Here is a 17,042-nt window from a genome sequence, read left to right on the forward strand (position 1 = left end):
GAACTTAAAGAATTGCAGTGGAAGTAGTGGCTTGAGCATATGGAAAAAGATACGAGGCACTGCAAAGACAGCTCAAAACAAATGATTTTGTTTTTTGGATTAAGAACTCCACCTGTTTGATAAATCATTAAGGAAAAAAAAAAAATTCCTCAGAACTTTTTTTCTGGACATACAGAAGGAAACCACATGTGTATTAAAGTACAAAGCAGAAACCCTAGGAGCAGTGTGGAACAATAAACCTTTTGAACATTGAAACTTCTTATATGTACAAATGTCGTATTATAGAAAGGCAAAACTAGAATATTCAGTTCATCCAAATTTTGTCTTGCATGTGCTGTAGCAGAACAAGGGAATTACAGCTATGGAATTTCAGGATCTGTGGATGTTTGGGACAGCGCGGCATGCCTGAGTAAATACTGGTAAGGGCACTTCTGTGCTATGGTTTTACCTGCTAGTTTGAGCAGGTGATGTAAGGGTGCACATCTCTGCTGCACAGATGGGCCTTGAGTTTCTTTGGTCACTGAAACATCTGGAAATGCTAGAATATTTCAGTTACACGCAAATCTCACTGACTATTGCCTGTGGCAGCTACCAGCTTTCCCTTTGTGTCATAATAGCTTCTTCAAAAGATACCCCAGATAAAATGAGTAGGAGTAGCTTCCCACACTTAAGTGACACCCATGTTTCCTTCCCTCTCCCATGTGCCAGCCTTTGCCCTGTCTCTCAATTCTCCATTCCATGGCACATATTCCTAAATTTTCCCTTCTGTCAACAGACGTGCACTTGAAACAAGTCTCTTACTCTGTCCTCTCTGCTCTATCAAGTGCATCTAGCATGCATGAGGGCTTTGAAGAAGTATTTTATATGCGTGGTCACATTTACTCCTGCTGGCTGTAACTGGAAGTTATGACATTACAACACCACTGTTCCCTCAAATCTCATGCTTCAGAGAAACCCTTTGAGAAATTGCTCGAAGGATAACTACTCTCATTGTGCTCAATGACAGTAAAGCCAAATGCCCCCAGGGAAAAGTATGACCTCCTATCTGGCTGGGAGATGGAAACAAGAGAATTCCGTCAAAAACAAAAGGTTTGAAATACCACTGGCAAAATCACAGCCTGCTGGGGTCAATGGGGAAAGAATAAGGGAAGATGGAGAACACTCTGCAGGGCGACGTCAGAAGGCTTTGCGATTGTCTCTGCTCGTGAACTTTATTATGCAGCCTGTTCAGTCATGAACATTAACAGAAAAATATGTCAAAAGCTCACTAAGTTTTCCTTTTATTGATAGTCAACCATAATTCATTGTCCCTTTTGTTTGTATTTCCATATTTATAGACCTGCCACTAACTTTTGCTAGAACCTAGTGTTCCATCTCAAAATTAATACCTATAAATAACTGCCATTGGAAAGAATAAAATCCAGACTCTTGTACACACTCTGTATTTGTACATCTTCTTTACTTATTTATCTATGTGTTTTGACCATGTGATTTTTCTCTAGATGTCTAGACAAATTTAACTTTAGCAAATTAAAACTTGAAATGACATTTATTTATGTTAAGCAAATATGTAGCTTTGAGAAAATAACTAAATACATTATGAGTTATAGCTGTAGTGCACTGAGTCACATACTTGCTTGACAAAATTAAATGTTGGGTAGAATCAAATTGTAGAACCTAGAGTGTAATGCTTTAAAAATAATTGAAAATCCTAGAATACTTCTTTGGGATGTACCAAACCAATATAAAAAGAAGCATACCCTTAATTTAATGCTATTAGATTTTACACACTCAATTGCAATTTTCAGGCAGTGAGGAGGAAATCAGGAATACTGCTAAGAAAGCATCTGCTGTGCAGATACTTGTGAAAGTTATGAATCATTACTGTGTACAGTACAAAGCTTTAAAGTAAGATTTTTGTTGCATTTAATGTTGATCCATGTAATCCCAGTTATCCTTCCTTGTCTTAGCTGTTTACTTCTACTTACAGGGTCATTCAGCTTTTTTTTTCTGTATCTCACATCACTGAATTTTACATTACAGAAAATATTCATTTCCTTGTATTTTAGTGGCAAGATTATAAAAACAAAACAAAACCCCAAAACATATAGATGCAAAGTATTTTGAACTCCAACAAAATTCTTAGTAATTTTGGAGGGAAATCTTTATCATTTTCTGCTTGAGATGTTGCTTCACATGATTGTGGCTTGGCTTTCAGGACTGTTCTCATTTAATTCTGTTGATTTAAGTCCAACATTGAGATACAATTGGATATTTTCCCACTTACTTCACTAAGATACAATCAGTTCCTTGCTGAGATAATTTTTTGCACTGAACATGCTAACATTCTCATGTGAGAATTTCAAAATTAATTCTTGATATTATGCTAAACAAATTGATAACAAATCTGTGCTTTTACCCAAGCAGTGAGTTAGTACAGCACACAACATTTCCACTTGTTCTTGAAAACAAAACTTATGCCAATGCTGAAGGAGGTATGGTATTTTCCTATTACTTTAGCTCTCCAATTTTGTTCCCAATCCTGAAAGTTTCATGTGCTCTATATCTGCATGATGTGCAGATACCTTCATTAGGAACAGTCACTTATTTATGTAAATAGCTTCATAAGAGTATGGAAGACTGGAATCTTGGAATACTTTGATTATAAACAATTTGATAAAGACAAGATGTAATGATGAGTTGGTTCTATTGTTCCTTCAGAAAAATGGAACCTATATTGTTTTTGCTAGATCCAATCTTTCCCCTCAATTAAAACCTTTTTTCTTTTTTGACTTTTTGCCATGGACAGTGTTACAAGAAAGGCAGCTGTATTAGAAGAGAGCTTGGTCGCTTATGGAAAGGATTATGTGCCATATATCCTGTGATAACAGTGGACTCAGTTAGATGCCCCTGGAGATCCTTTTCAGTCTTGTGCTTATATATGTCCTGTGTGAGTATTGTTGTTGCTGTTTGGATAGGGATTCGGGGTCATTTTAGGTCCAAAAATTTGGTTAAAATGCCCTCGGTAGGGGCGAATGTGTTATATTTAAAATGTAGGCTGACAGGAGTTCTACAGATGTATCCTGCTAAATTGATAGTGTTTCGCTTCAAGTTTAGTGGTATATTTCATCACTGGCTAATAGAGAACGCTTCTGTATCCATTGCTTTTACTCCTTCTAGGTTATCCTCTTTTAAAAATGTCCCCTGTAGGTGTTCTTGTTAGCTGGTATTTCCTTTCAGCGTCTCCAGTAAGTTATCCTTTCACTGTGGGTAAGTAAGAGTTTGCAAAACTTTGCACCCTTATTCTTAAATTAAATACTGACAAGGAATGGAAGTGTAAAGCATGCTAATAAGCAAGACCTCCCTGTGGGAACCTGTGATAGAAGACTGTTTCACATTGAGAGGCAGACAGGGCTGTTGACACAGGCTGTCAAAAAGGCTTCATGTCTTTGAAAGAAAATCTTAATCTTCTTTATTCATGTGTGAACAGGTCCAGGCCTTCATCCCGTAGCTCATACGCATTGACTGTTTAAACGGTGGGTTGCTAGGCTTTGGGTAGGGTTTGTTTGCTTGTGTCTACATTGTACGAATGGATGAGGACTGAAAATTAAAATCTGTCTGACACAGAGCACTGCTTTTCTGTCTCTGTTTGAAGAGACATGGCAACCCAGGGTGAAATGAAAAGGAATTTTATTGAGCGCAAAACCCGCTCAGTGTTTAAATGTTGGACGCAGGAACTGAATGGTCAATTTGGGAGGCTTGTATGTTGTTTATAGACATTGGGATGGCTGTCAATCACAGTACAATGGTGAAATTTGTGTCGGAAAAAAAGTGCTTTTTAGTGGCTGAACTCCTGTTTCCTGTTAAAATGCTCACATCAACAAACAAAAAAGGGTTTTGTCTGAAGTTTACAAGCAAGAAAATTTCAAAATAACAGAGATGCTGCTACTGTTGTGGCACCTTTTGATCATTGCGGCACTGACTATTTAACATTTAAAACCAAATTTTACAGAGAAAGATCCTAATGCTCTGTGGGTCTGATTCTGCTCTACTTCTGTTGCTTATAATTCAGGAATGGGTCAATTAAATGAATGGAATTGTGCCACTGAAAAGAAGGGTGATATAGGACTCTGAGACTTACTTTCCATATGTCTGCACTATTAAATGCTTCACTTGTATGTATTTTGTATGCTAGTTATATATTTACAAATCACTAGTAAGCAGAAGACAAATAGTATGTGTGAAAAGTAATCTCTTTCAGCACTTGCTAATAACAATCAGGGAAAAGGGACTAAGCAATATTCCCCTTTCCAGTTACTGTTAAAGTTAATTGGCAGCATTTTGCTACTTCAATTTACAGAAGTTTATATTATCTCAAGCATAAAATTTCACACTGAAACTTGGCAGAAAGTCAAACTTGCCACTACAGGCTTTGGAACAATTAAAGAAAAGAGGAAGAACTGAGTGGGACATAGAATTGAGCCTACTTTACAGAGTACAACTTAACATGTTGAAATTGTTGGATTTTCTGTTTTTATAACATGAAAAAGCATGTTTTACAGAACTCTGGCTGAGAACTCAGCCCTTAAAATCTGATATAAAATGTGGTTTCTAGGACCTTGTGGGAGAAGGGCAGAGAAAGAAAACAGCTTAATTTCTTCCATTGTTTTTCTTTTACCTCAGACCATTACAGATCACAGCCCAGCTGGGGCTGCTCAGATATTTTTGCTTCAAGGGTGGAGGAAGCATGGAGATTCAAGCAGAGTAAGGCATGGCAGACCCACCACTTGAGCATTATCTTATCATAGATAAGAATCACAGAATCATAGAATTATTTGAGTTGGAATAGACCTTTAAAGACCATCTAGTCCAGCTCCCCTGCAATGAGCAGGGACACCCTACAGCTCAATTAGGTTGCTCAGAGCCTCATCCAGCCTGGCCTTGAATGTCTCCAGGGACAGGGTGTCCATCACATCTCTGGGCAGCCTCACCACCTTCATTGTAAAAAACTTCTTCCTTGCATCCAACTTAAATTTCCCATCTTTTAGTTTGAAAGCATTTCCCCTTGTCCTATTACCACAGACCCTGCTAAAGAGTCTGTCCCCTTCTTTTCTGTAGTTCCCCTTTAGATACTGAAAGGCCACTATCAAGTGACCTTGCAGTCTTCTCTGAGCCAAACAGCCCCAGCTCTCTCAGCCTGTAGGTGAGGTGTTCCATCCCTTGGATCATTTTTTTTTTGGCCCTCCTCTGGATGTGCTGCAACAGGTCTGTGTCTCTCCTGTACTGAAGACTCCCGATCTGGATGCAGTACTTCAGGTGAGGTCTCACCACTGCAGAGTAGAAGGGCAGGATCACCTCCCTTGACCTTCTGGCCACACTTCTTTGTATGCAGCCCAGGATACAGTTGGCTTTCTGGGCTGTGAGGGCATATTGCTGGCTCATAGCCATCCATCAGTACTCCCCAGTCCATTTCAGCAGGTCTGTGCTCCATCCTTACATCCCCCAGCTTGTACTGATAGTGAGGGTTGCTGTGACCCAGGTGCAAGACTCTACAGTCATATTGTATTCCTTCAATTCTTATAAAGACGAGCATTCAGCCCTTTTATTTTCTGTAAGCACGGGGGGCTTATAGAGTGCAGCAGATGTCATGCAGTTTTCAGGTTCTGAGCTGCACTGCTGCTTCTTCATGGTCGCCTTCCAATTTCCACTCACTTCCTCAATGTACATATACTTATTCACATTATTTTCATGTCTCTCTGAGAAAGTTTTTCACTGGCATGTGCAGAAACAGACAGCTTGCCATTTTATGTGGCAAAGGAGTGTACACTTAAATTCCAGATATACTATCACTGTCAGTTCTATAAAACATGGCAGTTATTTCCCAGATCACTTGCTTCTCCCTCCTTCACTTTAAATCTACAATCTTAAAAATCTACATTACAGATAATGCCTGAAGTGTTTGTGATGAGGAGTCTTCTCGTGTAATTTTTAAATGAGAACACACAAGTGAGGTAAGGGAAAAATAAAAGATCCTATCACTCGGCAGATCTTTGGCTATTTATCTTTTGCAAACTTTGCTCAATTCCCCTAGCAGCTTACCTCATGGAAATCATATGATAATCATATCAGTGCTTTCCGAACTGAAGTTGTACTTTAAAAAAAAATCCATCTTTCCTTCTTTACATTTAAATTAACATAATAAAGCAGATTCAGTTTTAAATAGTGCTTTAGTAATTTGTACTTCTGGTGCAGAGTACCAAGATTCACTACTACATACTGCTTTCTTGTGCCAGTATGTGAGAAGACAGTTGGCGTTTGGCTTCATCAGGAAAGCAGCTTCATGGGTGAAATGTCATATGATGCTCCAAAAAACAAGCTCCATTCTTGCAGTGCTATGGGAGTACCACCACCCTCAGCAGCTTTGGGTGATTTGTATCACTGTCTACACTTAGCATGCTTGACAGATGCAGCTGCCCCTGTAGATAGCTTCCTATGGCCTCTCCCAGCTTTATCTTGTTCTGTTCAAGGTTTGCTCTTTTTGCCTTCAGTAAAGCCAAATGCATTTTTAATATGCTTACCCTGTTCCCATCCTATTGATTTCTCCCTCTCTGCCATGAGTTTTTGCAGTCTCGATTCAACGAAGACTTCCCATCTTAAGATGCCTCCTAAAAACTGCATATATACTTCTATACAATACTTCTATGTTATATATTCATATACTGTTCATATTGTAGAAGGAAACAAGGTTGCTTCCTCTTCTTTCCTGTTGTGCTTCAGTATCTCTTCTGCAATGTAGAGTTCTTAGGGCAAGGATTGGATTAGATTTTTTGGATGTGGACAAGTACTTTGTTTCTTTACAGATTATAGCTGGCATAGAAGAGCTTCAGCAAGTTGCTTAGATAGCTGGGAGCTGTATGCTGCAGGAGGTGGTCAAACAGCAAATGGCATCTTTCAGGCAGCAAGTGTTCCTCCCCCTCCCCCCTTCCTCCAGGCTTTATTCTGGGGGTCTAAGTTAATAACAAAAGAAACAAAAAGGTTTTTATATAAATGGAAAAGAAAATGGAGCCCAGCTCATGTTACAGCTCGGCCTTCTGACAGCCAGTAATGGAGATCTGCCCTACTTAGAGGCCTCTCTTTGCCCCAAACTGCAAGGGAGCTTTTAATATTCCCTCACTTGCTCTGAGTGCTCTCTGATTAGACCTTCAGCTCCAGCTCTGTGTTAGCCTGAACTGTACGTTTGGCAAAGATTGCTGCAAAAGTTTTGTCTGTACAGTAAATGTAACAGTGGAACCATTATCCACTGTCTCGGTGCTATCAGGGTACAAATAAGAAGCAGGGTATGTGTGCACGGTGTTGTGATTGCTCAGAAAGCTCCACTGTGTTGCAAATCCTTTAAAATAATACACAGAGAAAGATTTTTTGACTTTCCATTAGTCACAAAAGCCAACATTTGTCAGAAGTGTGATTAAATTTAGTCAGGGAGATAAATGTGGTGGGTTTTTGTTTTTTTTTCTTTTTCTTTTTTTTTTCAGAGATTAATGGAAACTGCCCAACACTTATGGTGTTGGTGCTGAAATATGTTCAAATTTAAGAGGGTGCTTTGAGTTAATAAAGCAGGTGCCAGAATGCCTTGGGCAGGTGAAGGCTAAATCCAAATTTCTTACTCAGATGCCTAATTTTAGGCAAGGCAGTATCTGCAGGATTAAGAATCTTTTATTAGATTAACTATTAGGGGAAAAAAAAAAAAAAAAAAAAGCACGGGAGCACAAGGCATTTACTTGTTATGCACTTAAAATTTTGGGGAAATCATTCACACTTCAAGAGATGTTCTGTGCTGAAAATAAACCACACTTTATACTTGATTTCTTTGTGTGCAGACTTTCAGCAAGGCATTTAACAAAGGTGAAACACAATTTTAAAAGGCAAATGACTGGAGAATCTATGCCGTGTAGTGAAGTCTGTTGAAAGCCCCAGAAATTCTGCCAGGCTTTGAGGCTGCCTGATTGTAGTTTCATGTTAAGCTGATTTATAGGTGACAAAATGTTTTCCTATTTTTTAATTCTTGTCTTCCTTTAGACGAGAGCTTCCTCAAGTTTATGGTCCACAAAATAATAAATTGTTTGGAGAGTGAAGGAAAAGAAGAAGATTATGCTGTACCTCTGAAGCAAAATGGAAAGTGCGGTCACTGGCTGGAACAATTTGAATCAGATACATTTTATGGAATAAATGCCAATCTGGCTTCTTTTAGGATTATCTCAGTACAAAAAAATGACCGAAGAGAATGAGAAACTTAGGCAGAACTAGCAAAGTAATGCAAACATGGCACTCAGAACATCCCACAACTCCCTCCTGTGCAAGGCTCATCCAATGTCATCATCTCTCTTCCTTTGCCCTTTGTTATTTTTTCTGCCTTTGCGGGAGAGGGAAGCATGAGGAGATTTCAGGGATATTATTTTCTTTAGTTTTTTAAAAGGACCAGATAAAAAAAAAAAGAACCCAGATGACCTTTGGAGTTGTGGCTGACCCTGTTTAATGAATGCTGGGCACTTGTATTGTGATGTGTCCTTTTCACTTAGATCCCATAATATCTAAATTCACAAAGTGCTCAGCAGCAAACCCATGCTGGTAAAGAAACAGATGGATGTAAATCACTGATATTTGGAGCCAGCCATTTTCATGATGCCAACTCTCATGCATTGTAAAAATGGCTAATTTCTTTCCTAACTGCCTCTGACTCACTAAGATACCATTAGCCCTCAGTTCTTTGTTTTTATCTGCCCTGCTATTTTGCTAGCACTCTGTTCTCTATACCCTTGCTTCTGTTTCTCAGGATGTTAGACAGCAAATTATCTATTCACTTTAGAGACATCCTTCCCATTTTCAAGAATGTATGCAAAAGGAAAGTTGGATAATCACTTTGTTTGTCTTCTAATTTAAAATTTACCAAAAAAAATTATGTGGGAGTTCATAAGTGTGTGTGAGGGGGAGGATCTATAAGTTTCTGCTAACAGTAGAAAGATTTACGGGTAGAAAAGAGTTGTTTAGATCACCCTTGCTGTCTCATGAGAAATACTATATGCAGATTTAAGGATCCACCTAATTTTTATGCCCGCTCACTCCTCCTTAAAAGGATTGCCAGCTTTGTCAAACAGTGAGGTTCTGGTACAGTTAGTTTTTTCCTCCTCCTGGAAAGAATGCATTGCCTTTGACTGGCTTACTCTTTATCAGCCTGGTTGTTAGGACTCTGAATCCCATCTTTAAAGTCTACTCTGTAGACGACAAAGTAGCAAATGACTGTTCAATGCCTTAGCATTGCTTTGCTTTAGCAAAAATCGGGAAGACTTCATTCTGTATTGTAATAGGTCTGGTAAAGGAAAGCCAAGAGCCTCACAGGGGGACAGCAGGTTTTTGGTTCTCAGACTGAATTTGTTTCTAAGCTTTTTCTTAATATCACAATGGCCTCTTGCTGAGTATTTCTAATGCCTCACCAATGAAGTCAGGGTATATTATGCCATCTGTCTAGGAGTCAACACTGCAGGTCAGGCTAATTTAAAGTGGCACTTTTCATCTCCCTATGCCTGTATGCATTACATTTAATAGTTTAAGTGAATGATTGTATCTCTTGACCCTGTAACAAAGGACAAAGCTCATGTTTGTATTTTTTCATTATCTTTAGTTGGCAGGAATATGGACATTTGATCCTTTCATGTAAAATATTGTTAAACCAGAGACTGGTACTCAGCTCCTGTTTAAGCAAAGCTATATAGTTTGTTTGTTTGTTTTCATTCCATCTTCTAACATTTTTGGAACTATAAGTAAGGAGGCAAATACATATGGTAAGATTCTGTCAATTTATCATTGAATAAAAAGTTTAAATGTAAAAAAAGTCAAAACTCCTATAGTCTTCTGGACCTTGACAGTGGAAAATTTATGGGGGAAACTGTTTGCCGTAAGACAAACAGAAGAATTAGGTAATTATTGTGGTGGAAAATAATGCCCATAAATACCTTGGATACTATGAAAAAAGCAATCTTAAGTCATTCTTTCTCGTTTGAAATGAACTTTGTGGAGTTAAATGTAAAGAGATGATAGCTGAATGGTCAGAATTTTCTGGTAAATGAAAAATGTGCATAATACTGGGAAAAATGTGTGAAGGTGAGTACTCAGTTTGATTTGTCTTTCATGTTTTTCCTCCTTTATTTTCTGTTATTTCTCTGACTTGCTATTTTTCCAAGGTGTCTCATTTCCATCATTTTCCTTTCTCTATTCCCTATTAAGCAGGGGAGGGGAAGAAGGACCACACACAAATATATATTTGTTATGCACATTTGAAATTTGGAAGAGGAATGCTTCCTATGATTAGGTTGTCAATAAGCTATTTTGCCTCAGTTACAAAAACGCTATGCACCTACGGTAATATAAATCTGTCTCATCCACCCGTACTGACCCAGGCACCAAAGTTATGATTGCTTATCTGAAATTAATTTCAAAACCAATTAAGATATAGCTATGCAAATTATCTGTCTAGGCAGTATATTTATCATAAGTTTTTGTTGCATTAAAGAATCTTCTTAAAGAAAGCCTAGTCGTATTTGACAGCCACATTGACAGCATATTTGACAGCTATCCATCTATTGCCTCATTTTGATGTGAACCTTTCTTCATTAATGAAAGGTGTGGCACAATTCAATACACACGCATATACACACACAGTTTCAAATGTTAAGAAATGGAGAGACCTATTTTGACCCTCAAATCCTACTCTACGATAGAAACACAAGGTGGATAGTATTCTTTGTCATCCAAGAGACTAAGAGAAACTAAGAGAAAGCACATGAGAAAATGTGACTGAGTGGAGGGCAAGATGTAAATGTGAAGCCTGCCCAAGGTACAGCTTGTAGCTGAAAACATTTGAACTGCCAGAACGAATGTTTCTGCAGAAAGTATTAATTTCATACCTACTATATACACTAGTGATGTTACACAAGGTGGTAAGCACAGACTTATTAAGTCACTCATTAAGAAGAGAAGGAATAGGAAATACAATATGCAATAAGCATTTTTCACATAATGCTGAGTACTTTCATATGCATTCATTTAAGAAATTTCTGTGCTACAAGCAACAAATAACACAGTTTTGAACAAGGACTGAAAAACTGGAAAGAACTATAGATCTTGTGGAAATATTGGCAGCATTTTCAATGTTAATTCATTATATTTTAATGCTGTTTCTGATATCTGTGTGCATATGAAATATATTGAAATTTGATAATACTGTTTTGTGGCTTATTAATCAAAATGTCGCTTTTAAGTAATTCTAACTATTATTGTGAGTTAAATATTGTATTATAGGTAAAGGTTACCTATCCAGAAGAAAGATTCATAACTGAGAAGTAGGACTAATGGCATAATAGACCATTGGTGAAAAAGGAAAATTATGAGAAGCTGTAATGGTGACTTCATTGGATAATATAAATCTGGCTGTGTAATGATGTCACACAGAGCTGTGCCTTTAAAATGACATTAGATTAATCCACTAAAGCAAGACAAAAGAGGCTTAAAATTACATGTTAATATTAATCCTGAGCACACTGTTATCAATTGTCAAAGATGACCCTTGACAAACGTAATGGTTAAGTACCGAAATTCCCATTATCAGTAATAAAACTATTTTTAAAAATGAAGAATGAACATTTATTAATTTAAATGTGTTGTACTTACATAGCATGAGAGAAAAATGAGGTACTTATTCATTCTTGCAATTCGAATGTGTCTAGATCATATAAAGAACCATTGAGAAAGGACATTTAAAGAGAGAACATGCTGGTGGTCATTAGTAGCAAAAATATATGAGAAGTACTTGTGAGAGAGGAAATGTCGAAAAGTTGCGTAGCATCCTTTGCTTTCTGCAGATTGATTTATGTCATTCTACATTTCCCTCTAATTCAGCTTAATTCCTGTCAGTTGTGTTCAGTCAGCCCTTGCCACCATGGTAGCACATTTCTACCCATGAAGTCCTAGAGTAATTGATAACAAACACTACTGATAGTGTATATTGGAACACATTCATGTTTCACAGAATCACAGAATCATAGAGGTTGGAAGGGGCCTCTGGAGACTATCTAGTCCAAACCATCCTGCTAAAGCAGGCTCCACACAGTAGGTTGTGCCAGAAAGTGTAGAAGCAGATTTTGAATATTTCTAGAGTCTCCACAACCCTCTGGGTAATTTGCACTGTAACCCTCAAAGTAAAGATATTTCTCATGTTTAGCTGGAATTTCCTGTGTTCCAGTTTGCACCCACTGCCCATTGCCCTGTCTCTGGGCAGTACTGAAAATAGCATGGCTCCATCCACTTGACATCTCGTCTTTAAATATTTATAAGCATTCATAAGATCTCCCATCAGTTTTCTATTCTCCAGGTTGAACAGAGCCAGGTCTCTCAACCTTTCCTGGAAAAGGAGATGTACCAAGACTCATTATATTTGGCAGCCCTCTGCTGGACTCCCTCCAGATGTTCCCTGTCTTTCTTGAACTGGGGAGCCCAGAACTGGACCTAGCTCTCCAGATGTGGCCTCACCAGGGCAGAGTAGGGGGCAGGATCACCTCCCTCAACCTGCTGAACACACTCTTTTTAATACATCCTAGGATACCAATGGCCTTCTTGGCCACAAGGGCCAACTGCTTGCTCATGGTCAACCTGTTGTCCACCAGGACAACCAGGACTTTTTCCAAAGCTCCTTTTCAGCAGGTCAGCCCTTAAACTGTAGTGATATGTCTGGTTATTCCTCCCCAGGAGCAGGACTCTACACTAGCCCTTCTCGAACCTCAGTATGTTCCTCTCTGCCCACCTCTGCAGCCTATTCAATTTCACTGAATGGCAGCACAGCCTTCACTCCTCCCTTTGTATCATCAGCAAACTTGCTGAGGTGCACTCTATCCCTTCATCCTGATCATTGATTTATATGTTAAACAAGACCAGACCTAGTACCAACTTGTGGGGAACACTGGTACCTACAGGCCTCCAACTAGACTCTATGCTGGTGATGACAACCCTCTGAGCTCTGACAGTCTGCCAGTGTTTAATCCACCTTGCTGACCGCTCATCTTTCCCCTTCTTCACAAGCTTACCTGTGAGGATGTTATGGGAGACAAATTCAAAAGCTTTCCTGAAGTCAAGGTAAACAACATCCACTACTCTCCCTGTATCTATGGGAGCCATTCATGACATCATAAAAGACTGTCATAGAATCTTGGAATCACCAAGCGTGGAAATGGCTTCCAAGATCAGTCAGTCCAACTGTCCACTTATCACCAATATTTCCTACTAAACCATGTCCCTCAGTACAACTTCTAAAAGTTTCTCGAACACCTCCAGGGTCAGTGACTCTACCACTTCCCTGGACAGCCCATTCCAGCTTCTGAAGACTCTTTCAGAGAATCTGAATCTCCCCTGCTCCTACTTGAGACCATTCCCTCTAGACCTATTGCTGATCAAATGGTAGAAGAGGCTAACCTCCACCTCCCTTCAGGCAGTTGTAGAGAGAAATAAGGTCTTCCCTGAGCCTCCTCTTCTCTGGGCTAAATCATCCCCATTCTTTCAGCAGCTCCTCAGAAGACTTGTGCTGCAGACCCCTCACTAGCTTTGTTGCCCTTCTCTTTAAATAGTTAGGGGTCTCAATGTCTTGTAGTGAGGGTCCCAAAACCAGTCAAGCATGAATTCCCCTTCATGAATTGATGTTGACTATTCCTGATAACCTCCTTTTCTTCCACTTGCTTGGAGATGACATCCAAATTAAGTTGTTTCATCACTTTCCAAGGGATGGAGACGAGGATGGCTGGTTTTTATTTTTTCTGAGTCCTCCTTCTTGCCCTTTTAGAAGGTTGGAGTGACACTGGCCTTCCTCCAGTCTTTAGACACCTATTGTGAGTCCAAGACCCTCCAAAGATGATAGAGTGGCTTGGCAGTCACTTCTTACAGCTCCCTCAGCACTCATGAGTGCATCCCTTCAGTGTCCATGGATTTGTGTGCATCAGGTTTCTCTAGACAATCATTGAGGAGATCCTCTTCAACCAATGAGAATTCTTTCTAGGAGTATTGTTCTCAACTGAAGGCACACTCTGGATTTTGCCTGGACTGGCATGATGTAATGGATCCTAAAAAGAAATGAGAAATTCTGAGGTGCTTTCTGGCTCCTCAGATGAATAGGAGGTCGTCTACTTCATAGCCACAGCTGAACTTAGGGGGAAGCTTGCTCTTTCTGTTGAGGTAGTCTGTCACAGGCAGTGTTTCCATGTCCTAAAGTTCAGCCACCTCGATCTCTACAAGATATTTTTAGAGAATAAAACATCAACTAAACTCATGGCTTTCACTCTTCTCTCTGGGGTATTTCATTTACCTATTTTTTCACCTATGGACTTGGATTTTTGAAGTTTTACTCCATGAGTGTATCAATGAACAGCAAACCTGTTTATGTATCATTTAGCCTACTTTTTTTTCCTTTCTGAAATGCCTCATTTGCAACATGGCAAACAGCAACAGACTTGTACCTTAATGCACTGCTCTCTGAAAAAATTCCGTGATCTTACATTTGATAATGTATGCTGTGTTCATTTTTTTTTTCCTGCAGATTAAAAAAAAAAAAGTGGCAGAATAAAAAATTCAGGGGATGTGGTACCTCCAAATCCTTTTTGTTTGCAAAAGCTTGTGAGAATAGAAGATTTTGCTTTCCCTGCACATCTAACTTTACATGATTTTCTCTTTTTAGGAAGAAAGGGCGTTTTGTGGTTTGGTCTGCAGATGGCTAAATGGATGATCGTCCCTGTGGGATTTATAAACCAGGCTTTTGGCTTGGTTGGGAATACCTTCTTAAGAGACTGATGCCAGTGTGTTGTTTTTTTTTTCCTCTACTGTGCATTTTGTTCTGCTGATCTGTCTTTGGAACAAGTCCTGTGCCAGTTGCTTGAGAAAGAAGATCTATTGGTAATTGACATTAGAGAGAGTCCAAAGAAGAATATATAATAATATCGTTCTTTCTTCTCTTCTTTTATCTTCCTCTCTTCTCTCTGAGTTTTTGTAATTTTACTTACTAGGCAGTGTTATTGTATGCCATAAAAAAGGATATTTTAAAACAAGTGTCTGGCAAAAGGTATACTGGACTTGCTCATTCTTCATAAAATATGAAAGAAGTAATGTGACTAATGTGAAGTCATATTTGTCTACATATAGACATTCACCCAATATTTTTTTAAATTGCTTCTCAAAGTCATGATTAGAAATGAATTGAAATCATTCAAAACAATGCTGCTGCAATGTGAATATATTTCCTATCCAATCTAAGTGGTAAAATTATTCTAAACTTCTCTCCCTATTCAGCAGAAACTGTGACAATGCAAATTTTATTTGCTGACCACGATCAAAAGTTAAATTAGCCAAAGACAACTTTCAGTCTTATGCCATTTACCTGAAAAAAATTATAATAATAGGATGCTTTTACTATAGTTTTAAAAAATAAGAAGGAAAAAAATATATGTTAAAAAAAAAAAAGCAATTGTTTGAGTTTGGGACAGAATAATTTGAGTGTTTTGGAGACCATAGTGTAGTGCATCTTATCTGAATAATTACTTCTTGTTTTGCTTAACAGATGTTTGTTTTTTTTTTTTCCTTCAGTCATTTATGTCTAGTAAGTAGATGTTACTTTCAATAGCACCACTGGAAAATGATAGAGGGGTGCTAGAGGCAGAGGCTCAGAAGACTGTTCTGCTTTCAGAAACTGGAAAGCTTATTTCTGTTTTGGGGGAATGCACAAGCCACCATGTTACACCAACTATCCTGAGTTGCCATCCATCTATACTCAGTTGAAGTTCAGAGTTGGAGGCAAGTTGTGTTCAATGGTTTTATTCTCTTCCTGGCATGTCGTTCTTCATGCTGGTGTTGCAGGGCTTGCTCTGCACTCTTAGCTTCTATCTGTTGTAGTATAAATGCTCAGGAGGATGAGTTAATGCTGTGCTATACTGTATGGGTGTTATATGAGAAGCCCGCTGCTGTCTTCAAGAGTTTGTTGAGAGCCATTTGTGCTGTTACGTGTTACAAGCATTTTACACAGGAAGACCTTCTGAGAAATCTTTCAGCTTTCCTTCCAAAAATGACTTTGTCTGCTTAGATGATTGGTTGTTGTTTTTTTTTTTTCACATGCACATTCACTTTGAATTTTTTCCTATGTTTATTTTCTTACGAAGGTACAGTTGACCTCACATGTTTACCAGCAACAGAAAAAAATACTTGGATAATAATTAAGGACGTCATTTCTGTTCTATAAACTAGTTTGTTTTAATTTAAAAAAGTGCTGAACTCAATTCATCTGGAAGTGAGGGCCTAATTTCTTCAAACAGATAAACATACTACAGACTTTGTACAGCTAGCATGTCTGCAACATTTTATTAACTAACAGACAAGATTGTTTTTTTAAATCCTAGTTAACACTGAAAATATGATTTGATTCTAAATATAAAGGAGAACTGCAGATTCTAACACATACGCTTTGTTAAGCCTTTCTAATTCTATTCCAAGCATTATGAAAGTCTTATGCTTGAATAAGGCCAAGCCATCTTTTAATTCCTAAACTGGCTGCCATGAAAGGCTAGAAAGTCTTTGATCTGTGTAAAAAAGAAGATCACCAGGGAGAAGTCTCTGCTTCTGTTTGTCCAAATGTTGCAAGCAGAGTCTCTAGGCTATAGCTAACAACTCAAATTATATTTGTTTTTGTCTTAGACAGACTTGCTGATTTGCATATAAAAGGGATTTCGGTGGCAATATCAGCTCTTTCATGGGGTTTGCAACAGAGGAAAAAGGCTAGTTAAATTTTGATCTAATAGACTGGCCTGCAATGATGTCATGTAATTACTATCTATTTATGTAGATACTGCTTGATGTCATGTTTTAAAAGTTATCTTTTGTGTGCAAACCAAGGCCTATAAATACAAGAGTACAAAATGAAAAGAGAGAAAAACTTTCCACAATGAGACAAAAGACTTTGAAATAGA

General features: G+C 38.4%; 1 long non-coding RNA gene across 5 annotated transcripts in view; it reads right to left on the reverse strand.

The window, feature by feature from the left end:
• LOC116236277 (uncharacterized) overlaps window positions 1-13,236 on the reverse strand; it is a 35,326-nt gene extending 22,090 nt beyond the window's left edge. For all 5 annotated transcript variants that reach the window (XR_016465206.1, XR_016465205.1, XR_016465204.1 and 2 more), the window contains exon 1: window positions 13,131-13,236. This is a non-coding gene — a long non-coding RNA (uncharacterized LOC116236277). The remainder of the gene's footprint in view (window positions 1-13,130) is intronic.
• Window positions 13,237-17,042: the final 3,806 nt, after the last annotated feature.

The sequence above is a fragment of the Phasianus colchicus genome, chromosome 3 (assembly GCF_987193195.1).
Source record: "Phasianus colchicus chromosome 3, bPhaCol1.hap1.1, whole genome shotgun sequence".
Taxonomy (NCBI): domain Eukaryota; kingdom Metazoa; phylum Chordata; class Aves; order Galliformes; family Phasianidae; genus Phasianus; species Phasianus colchicus.